Below are 13436 nucleotides of genomic sequence, written 5' to 3' on the forward strand. Positions count from 1 at the left end.
TACGGTGGTCGTTTGCCCAAATGTTTGCGGGCACATGAACAAATCGTTATTGGCGTCATTGCTTCAGCCGGGGGCTGGCGTGCGGTACGGGTTGTGCTGCACGCAGAGACTGGCATTGTGAACTACGCTAGGTGACGGGTTTTTAAGAACGCGCGTTGTGCTTCGGATCGTGGCCGTTCGTGGCCAGTTGCAACCAGGCCCGCATTCGGAGCAGTTTTTTTAAACAGACGGCGAGTTACGTTTTCCTCCCGAAGTATGATGGCGGGGTAAGTTTTCCCATTCCAAGTGGCAACCCCCAGTTGTTGATTGACTTTCCAACGGTACGTTCCAAGATCCATAAATGGTGATATTTTGAGAACGAATTCATATGTGTTTTGATAGTCAATTAACTATCTGCGCTGTGCAGTGTTTTGACTGCAATTTGATCCTGCTTCTTAAAATGGTTTTAATTTTTGCACCACACCTCGGTAGATCACTCGTTTTTGCATTTGATGTTACCGATGTTCATGAATATACCTCTGGTGGTCGCCCCGGGCATGCAAAAAGTGAGTGATGCAAGTTCCAATTGGCCTGTAAAAGACCTAGACGACGATGGCGATTGGGGCTTTCAGGCGCGCCGAGTACGGTGGTGATTGAGCGCGCAGAAAAGAACCCTGAGAGACATTTGGCGTACAACGTATGTGGTGAGTGCAGCTAGCTTCACTCGGTCCCGCTGCTTAATAACTTTATGTAAGGCAAGTCGAGCTTTGCACCTGAGCATTTCGGTACAAAGAAAACAAAGCAGTGCGTTTGTATTCCTCTCAGAGCAATCTTGTCTCCATGAAGTTATCTAACGATTAGCTTGCTTAACCACTCTGTTCTATGCATGGTCACTGGATGTCGAAACCTCACGCCTTTGTCCATATTTTCGGGATCACTTCGGAAATATATCCGAATGCGCGTTAGGAGTGGGATGCATTTCAGTAGTATTTCCGAGCTTTGTTCGGTTCAAGAGTTCAGTAGGAAATCCCAAGACAACCGCCTGCGGTTTCATAGGACTATTCTTCGGAAGTTGCTAGAAATCCTTGCCAGCCAATGAGGCGTCCCGTCTCAGCTGACTCATGGTCGGCAGCCCGGTGCGTGCTGTGACGTTAACATGAAAACCGCTAACAGTTTACCCAGCGCATTTTTCGGAGTTCAAAATGTCAGCCGTCAATGTCTGGTGAAGAACGCTTATCGAGAGAAGGCTTGTGCAATTTTTGTTCCGTATTTGGTTACGCACGTCAGTCCCTAAAAAAATTACTTTTCGTCGCCATTGTCCTATGTGACACATGTGACATGAGGGTCCGAAGTTTGGCAGCTTCTTGGTGTATCTGGCCGTAGACATTTTATTCTCCATAGATGTGCACTGGAAATAATTTAGAAATTGTTCTCGGTGAGCACTGTGAGATAGAAATGGCCCTGTCCGCAACCACCAACAGCACCGCGTGACACACTGCACGCTATTGGTGAGAAGGCATATTCCCCGCCAAGAAATACGAACCGGATGTAGTACGAAAACGCACGAAAGTGATAAAGAAGAAAAGGCTGTATTTTTTTGCTATCTACGGAGCGTGACGGCCGATTTACACCGCGAGTAAGCGTTTCTTGTTCTCGGTTAGATTGACCTATCGACTGCAAGTTGAGATACTGAAAAAATATTTTTGTAATCTCCCTTTAATTTCAGGTAGGTTTGGCCGATTTAAGATTTCTAGGAAATATTAAAAGCAGTATTGAAACTGATCAATAACTGGAGATCAATAGCTGAAGACTGCTCTTCGGTGTGCGCCATTTCTGTAGCATTCCGAGATGCCGACGTCTATTCTGGAGGCGGTGAAGTCTCGTCGGGCCGTGACAGTAGTGTTGGCTGCGGCTTTAAGTAAAGGCCATATATCAATTCAGCCCAGTCATACACACAACATTTTGTCTGACTCAACGTCGGCGAATAGATGAAGCAGATGTCAGCTGTGCAGGGCAGGTTCGCTCCATAACGACGAACTGAGCCTCGCTGCCGCTGCGGTGACATCCGAGCCCTAATCACAGCAGCAGCATAAGACGTCACACACGGATGTTGTTTTGTACGTAGGTTTGGGCAGAAGGCTGAGAGAAAAAGTAATTGAACCCAGATGAACAGTAAACACAATGTGTCTTCTTAAAGCTAGGGGGGGACTTGAGTCCCATCCAACTGAATAGGAAAACTCCAGGTCCCAAATTGGATATGTCGAGGTCAGTGGAGGCCTCAGTGGCTGTCACAGTGTCCCAGCACCTGTCCCTTTGGTGAGAAAGATACTACCTTGGCTGCCAGGTAACCGCAGGAACTGCTATGTGCCAGATGTTCCTATTCATGTTATAGTGGATTGCGTGACATTTCGATCAGAATGTTGTCATGACGTGCTCTGGAGAATTATACAACGGGTGCACAACATTTCAAACAGTAGTTTCATTCAGCATTGGCTTATACCAACCCTAATTGATTCAAACCTCCTTTCGGACAACTGTCAATATAAACAATTTCCAATGTACTCCATACCTTCAATGGGTATGGTATGTGAGAGCATACACTTAAAAAGGAAGGTTTATTTGGGAAGCCAGAAACTTTCAGAATTATGCGCTTCCGATCTTCAACTGTCTTTGATAATCACTGAAACCAGCCAGCGCATGGTATTTACTGTTAACTGCTGCTTAAGAATGTCCTACAGTAACAGCTGTGTAGGCAGTGCAAATTCATCTGGGCTATTTTGTTCTTACTACAAGCCACGATTTTAAAATTTGTGTTGTCTCCCCCAAAACCCCAAACCAGATTTCATGTACTGGATATGGTGGATCAAAATTATGATTACGATAAATAAAAATATAATATGGGAGCGCTGAGCTTCCCGGGGCGTACCACATTTATCATGCCATTTCAAAGCGGCTGTATGATGCTGTCAGTCAAAATGACGTTGTTAGTCATTGAAAAACAGTCATGACGCTCCCTCGCCCTTGTGACTGACTGATCTGCGTTAGAGGGGAGGGTCGTCACTTCGTGCGATGCTCACCAAGATCGAGTTTTTCACATGTTCGCTTCCCTTGTTAGCTGCCCCCTCGGTCCTCTTGTATATCAGACGCCAGGAACGGGTCACCAGTGATAAATCGGCAAAGTCGACGATTTTTGAGGAGCAGATCTCGATCAAGTTGTTTGATTGTTATTCAACAACGTCAAATCGGCGATTTTTGAAAGTGTTTAAAACATGGACTATGAATGAATGCACTGACGTAGATAAGCTTAAAAAGCCCTAAGTTGCAGACTTCTTTTTTTCAATACATTGAGGCATTGCTTTGGCTGCAAAAAAATGGTGGAACGTTTTGGGAATTGTCTCCTCATTAACGGGAGTGTTCTACCTTTGTATGGTATTTGAACTGGGGTACTCATTTTGAAGATCATTTAGTGCAGGTCACAGCTCTTTAAGACTTAAAACCCATTTGTTTCTGGGCTTGACGTACGTGATCTTGCGCAGACTATTTCGTGCAGACCATTTCAGGGTCATCCATACATGCATGACGCCATAGAAACGTCACGTGAATGCTGCCACCTCACTAGCCATGCATTACTCAAGGTCAAACAAAATATGGTCATCTAATTTTGCGTACCTGTGGTACATCAGCACGCTTTCAGCACGCACGCTTTCAACAGATGTTAGTTGCCCCTCAACCAACGCATTGCGTTGGGGGCAAGTTTCAAGCACGAATCACGTTTTGTGCTACGTGATGCAGGAATGTGAGCAGTGCTACGAGTTAAGGCGAAGATAAGACTGGGAAAAGAATAACCTATAGCGTTATAGCCGAGCATGTGGATGCAAGTGAAGAATTTCATTTGCGAGATGCAAGAAGAATTTCAAATAGCTGATACACATGCAAGAACACCAGGACAAAGGGCCAGAACACGAGCGTCTAAAGATATTCGAGTTCTGCCAACACGCTCTAACAAACACTGCCACCTGTCCGCAGGTTTAAGTACTACAAGTGAGTTAACTCATTCGTTACAGTGGCAACTTTGACTCGGTCATCTGGCAGCGTCTGACATGTAATTACTTCATCAAACAACGGCGTTTTGGGAACTATTTCATAAATAGTGAAATTGTGTTGTCTTAAACAGTCTTTAGCACTCAAAAGCAAACCAACAGTTCCAAGTGAGCTTTTTACATTATATCTGAAGCTCGCCTCAATATCTTGAAACGTGGAACATTCCTTTCACAGGTTGGTATGTTGCCGGGGTCAGGACCCGGTTCCGTTACCTGGCGGTCGGAACTGAGACAATTTTGCTCTGGCGAAAATTTGCGAAATTTCGCCACTTTGTCTCTGGTTCGACGTTTTTGGTGAAAATGAAGGTCAAGTGTCATTCCAGCCGGGGATACGTCGCTCAGTCGGAATGAACTAAGCTAGAATGTTGACTGTGCACCTACTGACGGTGTCTGGACCCTGGAAAAGTCCGGCTTGGATCGTGCTAATGTAATTTATGGAATAAGAAATGTGTATGACCAGTCAAAACCGTCCAGAACCATGCCGCTCAAACAAAGGCGTATGTGATATCGGACACTCGTGATCCAGATCCACATCCAGTGCACTCTCCGGGTTGCCCGGCTTTGGGACAAATGCGTTTCGTGTTCATTTACGGATTGTCTTTAGTAACGAATTCCATTTGTCCCGTGGAAAGCTCATTCCAACGTCAAACAGTGCGGCATGACCCCAACCAGATCCTGAGATCGCCAGGTGACCTCGCTCTCTCACAATGGCCTGGCGCACTAGTGCCACCCTCTCGCACGATGGGCACCACAAGCGTATCGTCGGGCAAAACTCTTCTTATTGGTCGTCGTCATGTCGCATCAGGTCACTTCTGTACCTCATGGTTTGGGTCTTTTCCGATTGAAGGCTCAGTAAAAGGCGAGTCGTCTGCTGCCGAAGAGATTGGAAGATGAGGGGTTCGAAGATCATACGAACCGCCTAAGCGACTGTTGGTGCTTGTTCTACGTGTGGTCACTGTTTTACGAAGTGGGTGATGGTGAAGGTGCTTGAGTGAAACACTAGAAGATAGAAAATTCGCACTTGGGAAGGAAATCTTCAATTAAAATTCGAGAAGGGCTGACACCATCGACGCCTGTCACTAGTCTGGCCAACGTGCCAGGGCAGACAGCCAGTCATTGTCACATCTGTTACACAGCAGCCGTGCCATAGTCAGCCAACTTTCGAGCAATGTAGTATGGCGAATGATCGAGAAAGCGCATCATCACTAAAGCACTGTGTCTGCTTAACACCTCAGCAGTTCGATTCTCCTGCGCGTCGATCAGGCCCGTTCATGTGGGCCTCGAAGGATGTCTAGCTTTGTCAGCTTAGGTTCTGGTACGCTTATTGGGGAGGGGTCTCCAGGCGAAGTACCAGCTTGCTCACCCCACGGCGCTCGTGGTGTCTCTTACTTGTTCTTATTTTCAGACGGTGAAGATCACCGCTGCGAGGTATGCGGGAAGGCCTTCAAGAACCCACGTTCACTCATCAACCACCGGCAACTGCACGAGGGACGCACCGTCTGTCCAGTCTGCGGTGTCGTCTACAGCACGGCACACAATCTACGCGCGCACCTTCTGACAAACCACCGTCTATCCCAGCTGGACGTCACCCGACTCGTGCCTAACCGGCGGCACCTCCGGCAGTGACTGGCTGCTCGTGGGCCACTCACCCGGCTCGTGCCTAACCGGCGGCACCTCCGGCAGTGACTGGCTGCTTGTGGGCCACTCACCCGACTCGTGCCTAACCGGCGGCGCCTCCGGCAGTGACTGACTGCTTGTGGGTCACTCACCCGGCTCGTGCCTAACCGGCGGCACCTCCGGCAGTGACTGACTGCTTGCGGGTCACTCACCCGGCTCGTGCCTAACCGGCGGCACCTCCGGCAGTGACTGGCTGCTTGTGGGCCACGCACCCGGCTTGTGCCTAACCGGCGGCACCTCCGGCAGTGACTGGCTGCTCGTGGGCCACTCACCTGGCTCGTGCCTAACCGGTGGCGCCTCCGACGGTGACTGGCTGCTCGTGGGCCACTCGCCCGGCTCGTGCCTAACCGGCAGCACCCACCTTCGGCAGTGACTGGCTGCTCGTGGGCCACTCATCCGGCTCGTGCCTAACCGGCGGCACCCACCTTCGGCAGTGACTGGCTGCTCGTGGGCCACTCACCCGGCTCGTGCCTAACCGGCAGCGCCTCCGACGGTGACTGGCTGCCCGTGGGCCACTCACCCGGCTCGTGCCTAACCGGCGGCACCTTCGGCAGTGACTGGCTGCTCGTGGGCCACTCATCCGGCTCTTGCCTGACCGGTGGCACCTCTGGTAGTGACTGGCTGCTCGTGGGCCACGCTGCCGAGGTGGCAGTGGTTGCCACTGGCTGAAATATCACCGAAAGACTTTGAACTAGTCGTGTGACCTGAGCTGGTTATCACAACACCCGCCATATGTGTTGGGCCCGCGAGTCGGTGCTGTGGGTGGTCGTAAGGGTTGTAACTAAGGTGTCTTGAATTAAGGAACCAAGGTTCGCATTGTCTCTGTTCTTTCGTCTCGACGACCTGGGGCAAGGTGGAATGAACTCTGCATCTCAGTGAACTTTGTGTGTGGAAATTGAGCAAATATGAGAGCCTGAATGTCTTGTTTTGTAACCTGAAGGATTCGGCGGGCTGTGTTACCTGGGTGGTGAATTACAGTAACTACTGTACATGTTCACCAGCATTGCCTTCGGTGGTGGCAAGAGTCATAATGAAGTTGACATCGGTGACGTATATGGTTTCTGTTGTCTGATCCCTGTCAGTGAGCTGAGACGAACTAAAAAGTTCTGCACGGCAGGTACTTTGTGTTAAGAAACTGAGCAAATCCGAGTATTTAAAAAGTGAGCAAATCTGTATCTCTCACTAGTTGCGTTGACTGTTTCTGATGGATACGGCAATGTCGCTGAAACAAGTTTTGCATAGAATGTTCGAACATGCTGGATACACTTGAAGGAGTCGATGCTCCCGCTACCCGGATCAGATGAATTCATTATGAAATGCCTCGTGGTGCAGATAATAAAAGAAAACCTATGGAAAGCGCAAGTGTAAATGAATTTTGGGCTTGAAAATGAGAAAGGGAACTGAGGCAGACCTCAGGTGAGCAGTGGGTTTTAGTTAGTGTTTCTATGGCGTCGCTGGCCCTCGTCGTTATTTTGTGGGCACGTCAGCGGCACTGTGACATTGGCGCGGTTTTTTAACTGTACACTGCCGGACAAGCACATTGTATGGACCGTTTGACTTGTAATTCAGGCGTGGCTGCATTACTACGTTGTGCCAAGGCCCTTACCCACTTATCGATCGATTGATTACCGTATATTTGGTTAATGCCGAATAAAGTCCAGGCTGCTACTAGCCATCGTCAGCAAATAAATTGATGTCATGAGGCTAAAGACGGTCAATAAAAACACAAACAAACAAACGCACTGGAGCACAGGCACAGGCACTCCGACCACACCGTACAAGCAGGACATCGCATCCTCGGAAATCTCAAGAGAAGTCGCTTCAAATCCCTTAGGAACGAGACAGTCGGGAGAAATTGAAGATAGTCCGGGAGTTTGTTATGCATCTTGGGCGCGTGAACGGAACAAGCAAAATGTAACACTTTTTGAGTCCTGGGTACAATGAGCTGTGGACCATTGCCCTACACTGATATGCAGTAAATGACCTGTGGCAGAACCAAGGCATTCACCAGGGTCGTCGGGACACTGGCAGGCAAGCAGTGCTGCGGATGTGGTAGACTAGCTAAGATACCTCAACAGCGTTTACTGTCATGCGAAATGTGTGAATTCCAACTGAAATTGCGACAACATTACGTAGGTTGCTCGGTGCATTGGCGAAGAACATTATTCAGATAGATAAGAGAATTATATTAACTGTATTCCTCGGAAAGCAAACAGGAGAATGTATATGTAACTAGGTTGATATTTCGGCAACATGCTTTATCGAAACAATAGCAGAAGTGAATTCACTTCTGCTTGTGAATTCCTTTATGTTGTGAATTAGAATAAAATTAGTGAATCGCTACATATCTATCTCTATCTCTATTCTCCCGTTTTTCCGATGAATAAGGCTAATACCACTGTCTCATCTATGAGATTGAGACAAATTCATGTCCGAGCGTTTTACCTTCCAAACCAGATGCAAGGAGGCGATGGCTAAATTTGACGGTTAAGTGGGGAACAGTGCGAAGATTTTGTGGGCTTCCAAAAAGCATCAGCTGCGTTGTAGCAGCACTGACTTTAAGACCGTTTAATCTGAACTAATCGCCAAGTAAGGCCAAAACATGCTCCAAATGAGAGGTAGTGTTCTTGAACTGAGATTTGGGGCTGCTAACCAAAAGCTGAGTATCGTCCCCGTGCTAGACCACTACAGCGCCCTCCATGACAAGACTCAAACCGTGAGCGAATACGCTGAAGAGGAGGGGAACCAGCGCGAGTCCCTGGAATACGTCGATGCTATTTAGAAGTTTAGACAGGACTTCCGATGTGCCCGTGCGATCAGTGAGACTGAGGGTTTTGGCGTGATTTGGGTGTGAGTACGAAGTTGGGCCGAAAACCAAGAGATTTCAACGCTGCAAGCGCGCAGTTTGTAGAGGCTTAGTGACTTATCACATCGAAGCACTCGCTGAGATCTAAAACGCAGAGCAGTGATGTTTGTTCACGGTCTTTGGTGGACAGAATGTGGTCGGAAATGGTGGCCAGTGCGGTCTCCGTGGAGGGCCGGGGGCGGAAACCATGTTCGGAAGAGGAGAGGAGGTGGTTGGCGGATAAATAATTATAGAGCTGCTGATGAACAGCACGCTCTGCGATTTTAGCAATCACATGAACGATGCATAATGGGTGGTAATTGGAAGGCTTGGTGTGATCGCCGGACTTGTAGGTGGTGAAGGCTGGGTGTGATCGCCGGACTTGTGGGTAGTGAAGGCTGGGTGTGATCGCCAGACTTTGGGTAATGCAGGCTGGGTGTGATCGCCGGACTTGTGGGTGGTAAAGGCTGGGTGTGATCGCCGGACTTGTAGGTTGTGAAGGCTGGGTGTGATCGCCGGACTTTTAGATGGTGAAGGCTGGGTGTGATCGCCGGACTTGTCGGTGGGTAGTAGCAAGGGATGTGTCCAGGATACCAGGACTTCAGAGAGGGAAGGGCTGGAGTTGACCAGGTGGAAAAATGTCGTGCCCATAACGTCAAGCGTGAGGCAGACAACACACATACAGATGTCATCCTAGCCACTGGTAGAGGAGCTGATCATGCCATAAACTGCGGCTCGCAACTCGGACAGTGAGAGGGGCATCAAGGTCAGAGCGCGGACACCGACACGCGGCAGGCGACACGGAAGGTCAGGTGGTGCTCCCCGGCTGGCCAGCCACGCGAGGGCCCACGCCGACAAAGTAGGTGTCCAGAGCATCGGAAGTAGCGCCCGGGGGCACACGACCCGACCTGCGCCCACCAGCAGCGGTGCGCAGGGATCGCCAGACAGGTGGTACACCACCCTCTGCCATTCGACGCCGGATGTCGCCACGGGTGTGGCGGTGCAGCGCCGAACGCCCAGCGCGACTGAGCTTCCTTTAGGTGTCCGACCGGTGACCGTGCTGCGCCAGCGCGTGGTGGCGGCGCTGTGTCAGGTCACGAGACCGGTGACCGTGCTGCGCCAGCGCGTGGTGGCGGCGCTGTGTCAGGTCACGAGACCGGTGACCGTGCTGCGCCAGCGCGTGGTGGCGGCGCTGTGTCAGGTCACGAGACCGGTGACCGTGCTGCGCCAGCGCGTGGTGGCGGCGCCGGCATCAGGCACGAGACCGGTGACGTGCTGCGCCAGCGCGTGTGGCGGCGCTGCATCAGGTCACGAGACCGGTGACCGTGCCGCGCCGGCGCGTGGTGGCGGCGCTGTGTCAGGTCACGAGACCGGTGACCGTGCTGCGCCAGCGCGTGGTGGCGGCGCTGCATCAGGCCACGAGACCGGTGACCGTGCTGCGCCAGCGCGTGGTGGCGGCGCCGCATCAGGTCACGAGACCGGTGACCGTGCTGCGTCAGCGCGTGGTGGCGGCGCTGCATCAGGTCACGAGACCGGTGACCGTGCTGCGTCAGCGCGTGGTGGCGGCGCTGCATCAGGTCACGAGACCGGTGACCGTGCTGCGCCAGCGCGTGGTGGCGGCGCTGTGTCAGGTCACGAGTAGCCCTCTGTTACCACAGGGGCAGCAGGGGCTGCGGAGGCGGGTAAGGCGGAACGGCGCAAGCGCGTCGACAACGCCGGTAAAAATGTGTCCGAAGCACTGCTACTTCTCGGACATTGTCTCAAATAGACAATCCATGGACCATTCAGCACTCAGAAGGTCGGAGCGAAAGTAGGCCAAGTTAATGCGACACAGAGCACGAGAACGGACAGTGGCAGCCGGGAACGCACCTTAGTTACAGATATAAAATCGCGTAAAAATATATGCGGACGAGAAGCACAAAACCGGGTATCACAGCGTGTGATTAGAACAGAATCACTGAAGAACAATGTCAATAAAAACCGAAGAAAAAAGTGCTGGAGACAACTATTTGATGCAAAGAGTTAATATTTGAAGAAACAAATATGTTGTCAATGAAGTGCTGACATACAATAAGGGAAAATATAGAAAATAACAAAGAGAGATACAAATTTGCACAGCCTGGATTCACAACTACCACAGCCGGATTTCTAGAGGTCACAGTCAGAATCGTTGCAAATCTTTACACTGGGATATTCAATTCGTAAACGTTGCAACTGCACCTCGAGACCATCACAGTCTGCTCTTAGATCTGCTACTGCGTCTGGGCGAAAGACACGCTGATCTGAACATCAGTCGCCGCTTACCATCGGGTTTGACAAGCGTCCGCCGATCTCGATTTTCTTATCGGGTTGGCGCGCTGCAGAAACTTCCAAGCGCGATAGGTAAATCCCGCCCCAGGCGAGCACTGCCACGCCGCCGTACCCACGACCGTCTGCCAGGTCAGCGTGCAGCAGCTGGTGGTCAGGCGTGACCACGAGGCGGGACTGAGTGTCCGGTCGCTGCTGGGTCTCGTGAAGAGAGAGAGAGAGAGAGAGAGAGAGAGAGAGAGAGAGAGAGAGAGAGAGGAGAGGAGAGAGAGAGAGAGAGAGAGAGAGAGAGAGAGAGAGAGAGAGAGAGAGAGAGAGAGAGAGAGAGAGAGAGAGAGAGAGAGAGAGAGAGAGAGAGAGAGGAGAGAGAGAGAGAGAGAGAGAGAGAGAGAGAGAGAGAGAGAGAGAGAGAGAGGAGAGAGAGAGAGAGAGAGAGAGAGAGAGAAGAGAGAGAGAGAGAGAGAGAGAGAGAGAGAGAGAGAGAGAGAGAGAGAGAGAGAGAGAGAGAGAGAGAGAGAGAGAGAGAGAGAGAGAGAGAGAGAGAGAGAGAGAGGAGAGAGAGAAGAGAGAGAGAGAGGAGAGAGAGAGAGGAGAGAGAGAGAGAGAGAAGAGAGAGAGAGAGAGAGAGACGAGAGAGAGAGAGAGAGAGAGAGGAGAGAGAGAGAGAGAGAGAGAGAGAGAGAGAGAGAGAGAGAGAGAGGTTCGAATTGAAATTTTCTGAGTTTGTTGGATAGCTCAAGCATCTTCGGCTTGAGGCCTTCAATGTTCAGAAGGCCGATAAGAAATCTTGTTCTTTGCTCGCCGCGCCAGCGCTGCCCACTGCTACCCTGTTTGAGGACGCCCGGTGCGCGCCTGCCACGCCGGGCCCGGCGGGGCGGGGAGGCCGCGGAGGTCGGCGGAGAGCCGGTCCGGTCACGCGACGCGGCCACCGGCAGCGGCCCGGGCAGAGGCTGGCCTGGGGCGTTCTCACGAGTGGGTGACGGTCACCCTCTCGATCACGGTGGAGAGGCGGCCAGCTGGCGGGGATGATCCCCACGACCTTGATGCAATGCATAACGAAGCAGTGTCAATAGCACTTCACTTATGATGACCACATCGGACAGAATGGATGCTTTAGGTCATGCTGGCCGTAATGACTTCCGGTGTCCGAAAATTTTCAAAAGTTGTGGATGCATGAAGAAATGCTGAAATATGCCTAAGTACAAATGCTGTTTATTTCAACGCGACGTTATCCATAACTAAGTTTGGGGAACTAACTTCAGGGCGGCATTCACGTACACCGCTGTAACAAAGCTGTCTCGTCGACTGAAATGTGCACGGCCAACGGCGCTGGTACCATTCATATCACCAGCAGGAGAGTTTTGTTAGTCAAGTCATCCTAGAACGCCGCGCAACGTTGAATTCTGTGTGTGGGGTGTGTGGATGACAGCAAGTGAAATGGGGAGTGAAAGAAAAATAGTGCATTTCGCTTAAACGGATTTGCATTGCAATTTAATGCCCTTTCACTCGAATAAAGGGCGATACAAGCACCCTTCTTCCTATCTCCACCGATCTGACACTTATCCTTGCACTCGAACCGACCGAATTTATTGAGAACACTTGTCAGGGCACCATTACCTGCATACGGGTTTCGTGAGGCCGAAAAATCGTGTACGCGTTAATTTCGGTGATTAAGCGAGCGTGGAAACAAGGTACTATGGTTTATTTAGCATGAGCCATTCGTCTCGATAACAGCGATGAGCCAAAACCACGGTGTCCCGGGCTGTGTCGAAAATGTAACTGTTTACATGATAAGAGATGGGTGAAAAAATTAGAACACAACATAGAATGAGGTTGCAACTAAATATATGCGGTAGATTTCATGGAAATTTGCTGTGTCAATACATTCCTTAATTAGGCGTCATAAGCCCGACGTTAACTGTCTGGTATCGAATACCGCCGTATCTCTCCAAAAACTGTTCTGCCCATGCAAACGATAACATGGTTAGATACTCACATGGGCAACAAAGCTGGTGTATGCAGTTTCCTTATGTGTTAACACTGCCTGAAGTTTTGCTTATTGCTCCCAACCGATAGTACAAATTTCGAACGCTTGAAGACATTGCCCTGCTTGTTGGTACGAGTTAACAAGTTAGGAGGTAAAGTGACCAGAAATGTTTAGCTAAAACCGTTGCGACTGCCCTCCGCAGAACGCGTCCTCTCTTTCACCAAATGTGTTGCTCAATGCGTTGTTCTAATCTTTCGTTCAAAGATGTGTCGCTCAAATCTTGTTCAACTCAATGTGCTGCTTTTTGAATATTCCGTGTTACACAGCCTGTTATTTTCAGACGGCAAAGAGCACCGCTGCGAGATATGTGGAAAGCCCTTCAAGAACCCACGTTCACTCATCAACCACCGGCAACTGCACGAGGGGCGCACCGTCTGTCCAGTCTGCGGCGTGGTCTACAGCACGGCACACAGCCTGCGCACGCACCTCATCTCGAACCACCGAATGTCACCGCTAGATGTCACTCGGCTCGTGCCCAACA

This window comes from Pollicipes pollicipes, unplaced genomic scaffold (assembly GCF_011947565.3).
Source record: "Pollicipes pollicipes isolate AB1234 unplaced genomic scaffold, Ppol_2.1 Scaffold_6052;HRSCAF=7182_pilon_pilon_pilon, whole genome shotgun sequence".
Lineage (NCBI taxonomy): Eukaryota > Metazoa > Arthropoda > Thecostraca > Pollicipedomorpha > Pollicipedidae > Pollicipes > Pollicipes pollicipes.